Below are 13,369 nucleotides of genomic sequence, written 5' to 3'. Positions count from 1 at the left end.
GTACAATAGATCCCTTTTTATTATTTTCTTCATCCTTCACACAACGAAATGATTAGATCTATGAAATAAATACTTAATAAATTCTATTACAAATTATATCCTTACTGTCACAAGCATTCTCTGAAAATCAAAACTGAAAGATTAACTATGATAACTTAATGCTATGAAAGATTGGCTATGATAGTTTAATGCTAGAAAACTGAAATATTAACTAGAAATGAAATGAAACCTTACAGCTCCCAGGGGGCCCTCCCGTGAGTGTAGGTATGCAATGATCAACAAAGATTAAACATGCATTTAAACACACAACACAGTGGAATAACAAGCTTGCTTAAATAATTGCAAAGAGTATTTCAAACAATAACTAGTATGTGTGTCATCGTCATGCCAAGAGGCAGGTTTTATAACCTCCTTCATTAAACTATTTGGAGATTTCTAAGCCTATTCTACCCAATAGAAGCTCTAAAAATAACATAACATAACATGAAATAGAAACTCTTCATGATTTTCTATTGAAGAATCAAATAATAAGGAAAAATATCAGCTTCATCCTTATCATCGATCTCCTCGCTCGCCTAATTCGTCTTTGGCTCCTTTTCCTCTAAGTTAACTTCCACGTTGACCTGCTCATAGGACATCCCTATCATCTTGCTGGATCATGGGGATAGGTGGGTATCGTTATGTCGGTTTTTAGTTACCTGTCCATACATTTCGTTCCTCAACTAATGTTTCGGAACCTATAGATTCTTCAAGTAAGCTGCAGGATCGATCATTAGCTACAAAATTGATGAAATCTGGTAGCTTATGCAAATATTAAATCAAATAATAAGGAAACAATGAAACTATGAATAAAATATGATTAAGTACCTACTTTTTCAAATAACCTTGCAAGTTGACACTTAATTGGAATTATTATGGTCAAAAAGGAAGAGAATGGAGTGAATGGAGTTTAAGGAAGGTGTCAAAAAGGAACAATTTTGGTCTTCAACAGCCACCACTTGACCTTAATTTACCATATACTACCCTACATTTGGAATTTCTTCTCTTGTGGTCCTTCTACCTTTCCTCCTTCCTTCCTTGATGATTTGTTCATTACCTCTTTCTCTTTGTGTTGATATTCTAGCCACATCCCCTCCTACTCTTGTTTCTCCCTCTCTTGTCCCTCCTTGACTTTGTCACTACACATATAATTGGTAGTAAATCTTCTTTTGGTCCTTTTGAATAGATTTTGGTTCCATGTGTGCCCACTCCTAGATTATATTTTCCATTAATTATTCCTCTAAACTTAGGGTTTCTAAATTCTCCTCCATTGTTGTTTCAACCTCCTCTACCCTAAGTTTCTCATACCTCTCAACATTTGTCATTGAAGCTCTTGGGGATTTCCTCTTAGGGGTGGGATTGCCCTAAGGGGACTCCTCCACCATCCCCACTACCATGAAGTCATCGGGCAGCACGATTTCCTCCTCTGTATTTTCAAGCATTGTGAAGGTGTTACCCTCAATCACCTTCTCATGCTCTATATGTGGCATTATTGTTTAGGGTTCCTCCCTTTGTTTACCACCTTTTGAAAGTTGTTAGAAATCCATCACGATGCTTCCTATTTCATTCCCCCCTTTTTGAGTGGTTGGTATTTGAATAAATTCCCATGTTCATGGCATCTCTAGAACCTAAATGGCACATGTTAATAGTCTAGTTGTTGAACCCAAAGTTTTTCCTGATATGCAAGTTTTTTTGATTCTGGAAGCGATTACAGGATGTTCATATATATGTAGATTATTGCATATGACATATAGTGGTCTCCAAAATCTTCACTAAATTCCCTATGGAATTCCTAGTGTCTTCCAAGATTTCAAGGTCCCAAAAATCTGTCAACAATGAAAAAAGTTGTACCCATACTGGAGTTGCCAGGAACCATTCCTTGTCTGGGTTAAAGAATTCCTCTCAGTGTCTCATATATAGGATCATGTTATTGAATAAATAGGGGCCACCTTTAAAAACCATAGTCTTTCCCTCTAGGTTTGATAAAATTACCATGAAAAACCCTTTGGCCCCCAGCTCCAAGTCTATCTAACCTTTTGGTTTTCATTTCAATTATATACATTTCACTAAATCCCTCTCTGTCAAACAAATATCTATGAATTTACATATGAGGGCATGGTCCTTCATATGTTAGTGATATCCCTCCAGCCTAGTTGGAGGAATCACGTACTTAGGGTTGACCGTTTTCTTGGGCAAACATCTCCCCTTAAGGCAAGATTTCCATTGAGCTCTGAGAATTGGATGTTCCTTCTTGCTACCATTTTATGGATGGTTACCATAGCCCCCAACATTTTCTTGTTGGTTACCTATCACCACGTTCCTATGGGAGGGGATTTCACACCTCCCTACTGAACCATAATCTAGAATGAATTGAGTAGAAATCCTCCTCTAAATTAGAAAAATCATAAATGTCGTCAGAGTGAAAAGTGGTGTTTTCAGTGATTATGTTGTAGAAATCCTAGTCGAGAGCTCTAATCAAGGTAATTATCACTTTATTAATACAACTATGATGGATATTATTCATTTAAAATGGTTTTTATTTATTGAATAAAAATCATTTAAAAAAAATATATTGGTTTGTTTTGAATTTTTTTTTTGTGCTAAGAAAATAAAAATAGATTTTGATAAGCTGCTAAAGTTATTACAAAAGTTGCATTTAAATAGTCTTTGGATTCACTTTAGAGTGAACGATTTTTTTTTCTTAATTTTTTTTCTTCTTATACCATAGTTTTTTCCTAAATTACATATGATAGCAATCTTATCTTTTATTTCCCATCGATTTACCATTATGCCAACCCTTGTTAAGGTCCAAATGACTTAGACTAAAGTTTGAAGCAATCTTATAAAGATTATTTTCTTTTCATGCCAGTTGTCTCATGCTTGTACATTAGATACTTATTCATAGCCGTGCCCTCAACGGGGGGAGACAAACTTCTATAAGGGGGATAGAATAGGGCATATTACTTTTTATTTTAAATTTGCAAATTAAACAACACTTTTGGATTTGGTCAATCTTCCTCCACATTTCTCTAGAAATATTGCAGCCCCAACCTTCACATCCATATAAAATAATAGGAGTAACAAGAATCTTTAAAATTAATATATTTCTTCCCACGACTAGAAGTCATTTGATGTATAATTGTTTTCAAGATTAAAATAGATTTTCCACCCTCTATTTATCATTTTTTTCAATTTTATAATTTCAATTAAGTGTGTAATTGCTAATAATAAAAAGACAACAGAGAAAAAAAATTGACTACAAATAAAACAAGTTAACTCATAAAACTACTCTAGTGTAGACAAAATTTACATGCAAAACCCATTTGGGAAAAACCATAGAGAAAGGATTAGAGCTTTTATTAAAATAAAAATGCATCAATTTTATTTTCTTTCTTCTCACTCACACTCCTATTTTATACTGATAAAAAATATATATTACAATACCATGAGACGATACCATGGGTGAGAACAACTCACTTGACTCCTTCGATAATATTTTGGAAGCATGAAGAAGTCAAAATATTTTATATTTTATTTTACTTTGATTTGGTCTCACACCTAACAATCTCCCACTTGAGACCATATAGAAGCTTGAGTGAATAATGTTTCACATTATTTATCTCTCCTTGCTAATAATCCTTTCCCAAGATGCCTTTCATCACATTTGCATTACTTCAACCAAGGTTCTACAAATCTCCTACTTATCCCTTGGAAAAATATTTGTTAAAATATCAATTGGATTATCTTCAGTGTGTATTTTCTCTGATTGTAGGATCTCATCATATAACAATTGACGAATCCAATGATATCGAACATCAATGTGCTTTCTTTTAGAATGATATGTTGGATTTTTTTCTAAATGAATGATGCTCTACCTATCACAATGCAACACATATTTGTCTTGTTTTATTCCTCTCTCTCCTAAGAATTTTTTCATCCACAACATCTCTTTGCAAGATTCTATGGTAGCTATGTAATTTTCCTCTATTATGGAGAGGGATACTACTTTATGTAGTCTAGAAATTCAATACATTGTTGCACTTACAAAAGTATATAAATAACCAGTGATGTACTTTCTAATATCCACATATCTAGCCATATTTGCATCTATATAACCTTCTAGAACAACGTTATTATTTTTCCATAGAAAATGATGCATAATTTTATTCATCGAAAAGAAAAATAAAATTACATTTTGCATATGTTGTAAGCATTCCAGATAAAGCCACCTCACAACATTGAGCTAGAAAGAGAGAATAACAACTTAGAGAAACATACAACAACTAAGAGAAAAAATTTAATACTAACAATTTGTGGTTATCTTTTCTTTTTTTCCCTTTCTTTTTATGCACTTTATTCCAACCATCTAAAATTGGTTCAATAAGAACCAATGCCATTTATCAACCTGTTTCCATATGACAAGCTTCTTTGTCTGAATCTAAGCTCTCTAAGACCTGAGCTCTTTTTATGCCCCCATTCCCATCTAATGCTTGAGAGCCTTCTAGTTTTGTACCCTTCTGAAAGAGGGTGATTGTTACTAGATGAACTATAGCATTCACATCCAGTTGAGCCAAAACATCCACGTCTAAATTGACAAGTTGGCTTTCCTTAATATATTATTCTTCTTCTTCTAAAAGATAGTGCTATGGAAAATGCCATCCGTTTGGCTTGTTGGACTAGTTAATTTTATTTTTTGTATTCTTCTTTTCCTATGGACATGTGTTCTGCAAATTTCCTATTTGTAAACATACTTGACATTTAAATGTCATGTTCTTATAATCTAAAACTTGAGACCATTGTAATTTTTGTATCTAGTATTATGTGTGGGAGCCCTTTACTAAGCTCAATCTCCACACATATTCTGGAAAAAGTGAAGAGGCCTTTCTCTGTTCTTTCCAGGTACATTTTTTTGAATTTTTCCAAAGTGTTTCCAATACCCTCAAGGAGGATGCTAGAAAGGAAGAGGGGGGTTTGGAAGCCTCACCAAAAATACCATAGTTGAGAACACCAAGGTTGTGGCATCAAACTCAAGGAACCATGGTGTAATGAAAAGCCTCGTGCTACCCCAAAACCAAGGGCCTTCATCTAGGAAAAAATCTAGATCCTTTAGTATTTCAAATTGTATTATGAAAAATCCTTTAAAGAAAAGGTAAATGTCAAAGTTGAGTGTCTGAAAGGAGAAAACCCACTGGAATAAAGCTTTGGGTTTTTTCCAAAAACCATTCAATTTGCAAACAATAGCCTTAGAATGGAGGACAGAGAAGAGGGAAGATACCTCAAAAATATTAACTTCCATAGTTGGGGCTCCATTTGATCTATTATGTAGGAGCCTGGATTGTTTTGACTATGCTATTTTAGGGCTAAGCTCTTCCCTTGCACTGCTTCCTTGAAAGAGACAACAATTCCATTTAAATTACTAGCACCATGAGTGCCCCAACACAGCCTTGAGTTCAATATGATTATTGAGCGTTTTATGATTATGTAATCTTTGAGTGGGAAGGATTCTTGGAGATCTAGATGCTAAACTTCTTATCCAAAAAGTAAAAGACTTACCACAAATATTTTTTATAAATATCTAAAAAAAAAAAAATTGATCCTTATCTGCCTGGTAGGCTAGATTTCCATGCCGAGAAATAAGGGAGGGGGCTCTCTTTCATGAGGGTGTCAAGGTATGCACAGAGGATGAAGTTGCTCCCTTATCCACTGTCCAAGAGGTAGATAATCTAGGAAATGACAAATTAAGGAGGACATGGGCCATGATATAGTCCTGTGTGACGTGCGTCCAATTCTTCATACACAACCAACACACCCTTCTAGCAAAAACAATAAGAGGTATTAGTACAAAGGAATGAGTGGAAACGATTATTAACCCAAGAGAACATTCCCAACATTCTGACTATCTTCTCGTTCTCCCATAGGTCAAACAGACATCACAACATATGAAAGCTCTATCCTGTGAAGGCAGAGACAACATAGAAAGCTAGTCTGCACATAGGAGAAAAACTACAAATTTATCTTCGCCCCATGGCACATTCACAGAGAGGAATTTAGTACCTAGTATCACAATGGCGTGAAGAAGAGATATGAAAACTTGCAAAAACCTAGACTCCATCATGACCCATTATAGTTTATATTCCTATTATTCCACACCTAAGAAAAACATTATTATTAGCAAAACATAAACAATAATTACTAGTACCCTAGAGATACCTCAAAACCCACTTTACCACTTGCTAATGTAGTTTGTCTAGATTTCCAAGGAACCTTCTCACTACTCCTAGTGAATGTGTAATACCTATATGGATACATATTGTGGCTTACATCAAGCTACATGTTATTGAAGCATAAGGGATTTTACTCATTTCCTCTTTCTTGTCATCATAAGGGCACAAATTAGCATTAAGTTTGAAGTGTTATGCTAAGGGTATACTAACTAGTTTGACATCCTTCATATTGAACTTGTATAACATCTTCTTGTTGATGGACAAATCTTATCTTGAGGACAAGACAGATCTCCCTAGACTTGGAAACCAAGTCTAGAACAAAGCAAGAAAACACATAAAATCTCTCTCTAGGTTCATTACCATTAAATCATAGATGCAAGCAATGTGATGAATAACTCATATTGTTTTTATCAACATTTGTCCTCACTTTTGTTTGTTGCAGCGTTCAATCTCATCTTCGGTGCTCCGAGCCAAGATCTATAAAGACACAAATAAACAAATAATTAAAGCACATGATACATAAATAATTTAACATAACATATACCAAACTTATCAAATAATATTGTAACAATCATTATAACAACAAATGTGAGAAAGAAAAATGTATTTGTATTAATGAAATATGGAAGCAAATTACAATTGATACCTTGATGTTGTGAAGCTCCTTCTAGGTGACTTCACTCCAAGCCTTATTTACAAAAGTAATATGATCATAAGTTAGATACTTCAGTAAAATACAATGAAAGTGTGAGAGCCAAAGTTCTTTCCAGATTCAAAAATCCATAACCTAAAAGAGAGAAATTAAAATAACATAAAAAATGAAAAAAACCCTACACCCACCATATAACTCGTAGGAATCATGAGTAATAAACAAAATGCATAACAATTACAGCGCGTAATATGCCCATTGATAGCGCACTGTGATAAACATAATAATTGTTTGCCCTATCCCTGTACCGGTGTTTCATTATTATACTTATGGCAGGAAATGTATAACGTATTTGGATTTTTGGTTATATGCCCATAATAATTGTTTGCCCTATGCCTGTACCGGTGTTTCATTATTATACTTAGCAGTTGTCTATAACGCGATTTTTTGAAAGTCTTTCCGGCGGGTTTTTCCGGTCGAAATCCGGTAGGAATTTATTGGAATCGCAAGTTTGATAGCTAGTTTCTGCACAATGAAAGCGTCCCAGGGGTTTTCGAGGGTGCTGAATCCAAATATGCAGTTAAAAAACCATTTTAACTGCAAGAAATCAAGATTTAACCTCAATTTCTTCTGCCGGATTCCGTCACCGGAATCTCCAAAAAGTCGCATTATAGACAACTCCTTATACTTATGGCAAGAAATGTATAACGTATTTGGATTTTTGGTTATATGCCCATTGATAGCGCACTGTGATAAACATAATATATTGTTTGCCCTATGCCTGTACCGGTGTTTCATTATTATACTTATGGCAAGAAATGTATGGCAAGGGCTAACGAGCTTGCCATAGGCATCAAATGCCCGCTCAGTTGCAAGCTTGTTAGCCATATAATCTGAGGTGGGGACGGAGTGTTCGGAAAGTCACTGCGGGCGCGTGTTAGATATGGCTAACGAGCTTGCAGCTGAGCGGGCATTTAATGCCCTATGGCAGGTTCATTAGCCCTTGCCAAAAATGTATAACATATTGGATTTTTGGTTTGAAATGTACAACGTATTGGATTTTTATTTTTTTTATTTTTTATAAGTTTGTGGTTAATCAAAAAATTGCATTTTATTTATGATTTAATATTACAAATTGAAGTTTGTTAATTTTTTTAATATTTTAATTTGTTTATTTTAATATTGATTTGTTAATTTCTTATTTTGTAATGATTATATGTGTACGGGAATAGTTTTATTTATATATAGTTATTAATTTTAAAGATCTTAGGAGAATTGTGTAATGATGCCAAAGCAATCTTTTCATAATATTATGCCTTATTATAATAGGAATTTTCTGCCATAAAAATTATGCCATGATGTATAATAGAAATTTTCTCTAATAACTTTTTAATTACAAATTTTCTCTAATAACTTTTTAATTACAATAATCATGGTATGATTCTTGGAATTTGGTATAGTTGTAATTGGAATTATTTTTTTATTAATTTTATTTCAATCATATATATAATATATATATTAAAAAACTAAATCAAAATCAAAACAAAATTAAAAAACTAATGGGATTGATGGTGAATGGATGCATTGTTAAGGTACTCTTTGCAATAGGTCATTGGTTCAAAGTCTCCATGGGTGCTTACCTTTATAAGATTATTTTTTCCAAATTTTCACTTCTCAGAGAGATATTTTTTCACGGCGCAATATCATTGATAAAGCCATTTGTTTTTTATAGGCAAATATGATTCACTGAAATTTTAAAACCTTACAAAAAAAAAAATGCTACAGTTGTCAGTTTCCATGTTTATTCATTAACATATCTTCATTATTTTTTATTTTAATTTAACTATATTTAAACTAAATTGCAGGTACTAGCTATTCTATAACACTTGTTTTTAGGTGCAATATTTAATTTTACATAACCTTATCATACTGGCTCTCATTATTTATTCACTTCTACTTTCATTTTTTGATTTCACCAAACAAGAACCAGTATTCTTGGATTTTATATAATAAAAAAGAAAATTGAGTCCAAAAAAAGGATTTCACAGTAGAGGTGGGGAATGCAAGAGCTTCTCAAGCTGCAACTGCCCAAAAAAAGGTCACCATCTTAAAAATATTAGGAGCACAAGAGTACAATGGAGGTCGACTTTTAGCTCATTATGAAAAAATAAACGTTATTTTCAGATTTCTGAAATTTTATTATGTTTTTGTTCTTGCAAGTGGATATGATGACAAATTTTTAAATGTGAAAAAGAAATAATTGTACAAATTTTTCAATGTGAAAAAAGAAATAAGTGTGCGAGAGCATCGCTGTCATGATTTCACAGTAGAGGTGGGGAATGCAAGAGCTTCTCAAGCTGCAACTGCCCAAAAAAAGGTCACCATCTTAAAAATATTAGGAGCACAAGAGTACAATGGAGGTCGACTTTTAGCTCATTATGAAAAAATAAACGTTATTTTCAGATTTCTGAAATTTTATTATGTTTTTGTTCTTGCAAGTGGATATGATGACAAATTTTTAAATGTGAAAAAGAAATAATTGTACAAATTTTTCAATGTGAAAAAAGAAATAAGTGTGCGAGAGCATCGCTGTCATGTTCGATGCAGTTGGAGAGGCCCACATGAAAGAGTAAAGTCAGTGGTAGTGAATTGCTTTGGAGAGTGTAACAGTCTGATTTTCTCTTCAAGGAAACGGTGTGGGTAGGGTTTAAAATTGAAGTTGGCATGGCTTTTCGAGCTTTCTGATATGTACAAGGGCATATAAAAAAAAATATTGACTTATTATTATTATTATTTTAAAAAGATTATAATTTTTACTTCTCATTACTTTTTTTATATACACTACAAAAAATATTAATTGTTTTTCCATATCATGTTAATTTAGAAAATAAATGTTATTATTTTTATATAATAGAACTTTATTGTTATGGAGTTTATGCATGTATTCCTATTTATTGAACTTGTTTACCAAACATTATGTTTGCTTGTATTTACTATTTGCTTCACTTGTTTAGATTTATGAATATTATTTGCATCTCTTCATTATACCTATTAATATGAAGACACTACAATGGTACTAGGTATCAAAATTGATTCAATGTAGGTTTGATCCATATTGAATAAGTATTATTTAACTTAAGCATTCATTTTTGTTGATAAAAAGTAATGTTATTTCTATGTTACTTTTCATATGGTGTTATACATCATAATGCACATATGCACCAATGATTGGGTTTGTAATTCTTATCACAAAAGATTCTTGTAAGCTATATTTATTTTATAGAAAATTGTATATTTGGAAGTTTTAAATAATTGTTGTTTTTTTTTTTATTGGACATTGCAATAAAATTCATACAATAATGTTGTATTTTGATTGTCTTTAAAAAATCATTGCAATTTTTTAAACAATGGGACCATTTATTTGATAAGGACCTATAATAAAGGAGAATAGTTTTATTGTGAAACAATTTCATTGTATTTGAAGAATGGTGTCTAGGAGATGAAAGAGTAAATGGTCTTATTGAATTTCTTCCATATAATCCCTATATAAACTATAAATAAATGATCCAATTGGGTTTCTTCCATATGATTCCTATATAGAGTGCAAGTATTAAATAGTCTTATTATTCTTTCCATATGAGTCCTATATAAATTGTAATACTAGTGAATCAATGTTAAACCATTACTATCTATTTGGATTTGTCCAAATGTACTTATAGTCCTAATCTAGTTTGTAGACTTGAGACAATAGGAGGTGTAATTTATGAGTTGTACAAGAAATTTTAAATTATCTTCTTCTTCTTCAAACCAAAAAGTAACCACCTAGGATTGCAGATATATAAGAAAAAAGAAAGGAAAGGAATCTACTTAGATAGAGAAACCCCTTGAATGGTATCAAGTATTTCATCCTCCTCTTTAGAGGTAAAGAGCTCCAATTCTACAAGATTTTTTTGCTAGAATTATAACCATGTCAATCGGCTTCCTCTTTTGCTTTTGCATTTTATCAATGCACAAGTGTATCTCCTATTCAGTTTCTGAATCTTTGCCAATGATTATTTAGTGAAAAAATATTTTTCATTTTCATATGAGAGGGGTAATTTCTTTTAACAAAAAGCTAAAATGAAATTAACCCTTCAAATTGAAATGTAACCCTTCTCTTCAAATTTGATCCCTAGTATCCAATAATAAAAATGGTATTATTGTTATTTATATGCAATTATGTTAATTTCTTAAATACACGTTTTTAAATTTTTATTAATTTTATCCATATTTTTCTCCAATAATAAAATTATGATATTTTGAAAAGTTAAAATATTGAAAATGTTGTTATCATTGGATATTTTATGTATAAAAGGAAGTTAAACAATATGGAATACTAAAGATTTCTTAAAATTACTGCTAATTCTATCAAAATTATACCATTTTAAGATTGGAGAAAATTATTTTGCAAAATAAATATAATATTAGAAATATTATTATTGTTCTAGGGCAGCTCAATTGGTGATCGAAGTAAACTTAGAGATTCAGGGTTCAAATCTCCTTGTTTGCGCAGTAGACCCCAAGAGAACATTGCTAAAATAAAATCAAATTCTTATGAAATTCACAATGAAATTAAACAACAACCAATTCCCAAAACGCTCATAAAAATTAATCTTAAAAAATTGTCATAATTTTTAAACACTAAAATAAAATATTGAAAATCTGATAAATCATTCCAAATCTAATATACAGTTTTAATCAACTTTATCATATATATAAAAGAATATTTAAAATTTAATAAAAAAATAATTAATTAAAAATAGTTTAAGTTCATAATGATTCCAATATACCTTGTTCAACGCAGGTTTAATAAATTATTGATTAAATTTTTTTGTGTATTATATACATCTAAACTCATATTAAATCCTACCTCTCAACTCATATTAAATCCTAATCTATATTAGTTATATATCAGTCAAAACCTTCCCCAACTATTTAACATCGACCATCTCCCTTCATTCTGCACTGTGATTTGGTTGGTGGAACCATCCATCTGCTGCTGCTCTTCTCGTGTTCAGATCCCCCTGCCGCTATCTTACGCTCTGTTTGTTATAGGAGCAGCACAGTCATATTAGTGGCCCAGATGACGAAATACATGGAAATGGTGAATGCGGGTATTAGGATCGTTAATAGATTTCACTGTCATTGCCCTCAGACTTGGCGCACGTATTATCACCCAACTTCTAACAGTAGCACTTGCAGGTCAAAAAATGAGGGTGAGCCCACCTCATATGGAGGAGGAATAATGGCTACCTCTCTCGTGCCCTGGAGCTTCATGTATCTTACGCCGATTCGACGTTAAAGATCCTCTGTATCGCTCTTTACCTGCAATTTCTTCATCTCTTTCTGCATTCGCTGGGCTGTTTTGCATATGAACATTTTGTCGTTCCTGCCTCTTTCATAAGGATTATATGTTATATTATCTGTTTCAGCCTCCTTCATAAGGATTATATGTCATATTATCTGTTTCAGCTAGCTTGGGATGCATCATCCATTATCTGCATTTCTCTCTTTCTTATTTCTTTTCAGGAGCGCTGAGGTTCATCCAGGCATGAATATCTGACTATGTATATGTGTTTCATTATATTATCTTAATATAATCTATCTGGTTTTTTCTCTCTGAAAAAAAAGGAGGAAAACAATGAGGAAAACAATGGGATGCTACCGTCCCCTCACCCAATTCCTTTATTTTTTTTTCTAACAGTCTCTTTGCATCTAATTATGCAATAATATCCATGACAGTAAAAGCACAATTTTAACGTGAGGGGGTGAGTCCCTCTTATAGAAACTGTATTAACTCTATTGCTCAATTTTTTACACATATTACATATTTAAAAAAGCTTGATGATACAACATGCTGCGGAGCAGCAAAGCGGGATAAAATAACATATATTATTACGGAGCAGGATCATGCTACGGGATTCTAAACTGCCGTCCCTAACCACGCGGGATACACAAGCTCGTGCTACAGTAAAAGCACAATATGTTCTTTGTAGTTTTAGTGCTTCAGTTATTTTTATTGTTCTGAGACTAATAAAGAGAAGATTAGCATAACCTTTGCGCAAAAACGATAACCACAAATTGAAAAATAGTACAATTTTCTTTTTCTATTGTTCTTGTCCTTTCAATCTATTATGGTGGAGAAAACCCTATCGGGGTAAAAATGCCACCGCACAATTTGAGAAATAGTGCAAATTTTTCTTGCTATTGTTCTTTGTCCTTTCAATGTATTCTGGTGGAGCAAACCCTATCGGGGATAAAAATGGCACCAATAAGAAGGTATTGTATCTTTATCAAAGAAAACTACAGATTACAGAGCTCTCAGTTCTCATATTCACAGAGGGTATTCTCTTTGGAGAACATTTAGCTCCAGTCACAGATGTTTGTAAGTCTCCTACGGCCTATTGCAGCAATTCTC

General features: G+C 32.6%; 1 non-coding gene across 1 annotated transcript; it reads left to right on the top strand.

Moving 5' to 3' along the window:
• Positions 1–12,949: 12,949 nt before the first annotated feature.
• Positions 12,950–13,054, top strand: LOC149223214 (U6 spliceosomal RNA). Its single transcript, XR_016249814.1, has one exon. It is a non-coding gene; the product is annotated as a U6 spliceosomal RNA (small nuclear RNA).
• Positions 13,055–13,369: the final 315 nt, after the last annotated feature.

The sequence above is a fragment of the Pinus tabuliformis genome, chromosome Q (genome assembly GCF_031772625.1).
Source record: "Pinus tabuliformis cultivar Carrire ecotype Pingquan chromosome Q, CPIR1, whole genome shotgun sequence".
Taxonomy (NCBI): Eukaryota; Viridiplantae; Streptophyta; class Pinopsida; order Pinales; family Pinaceae; genus Pinus; species Pinus tabuliformis.
This window is presented reverse-complemented; position numbering and strand designations above follow the sequence as displayed.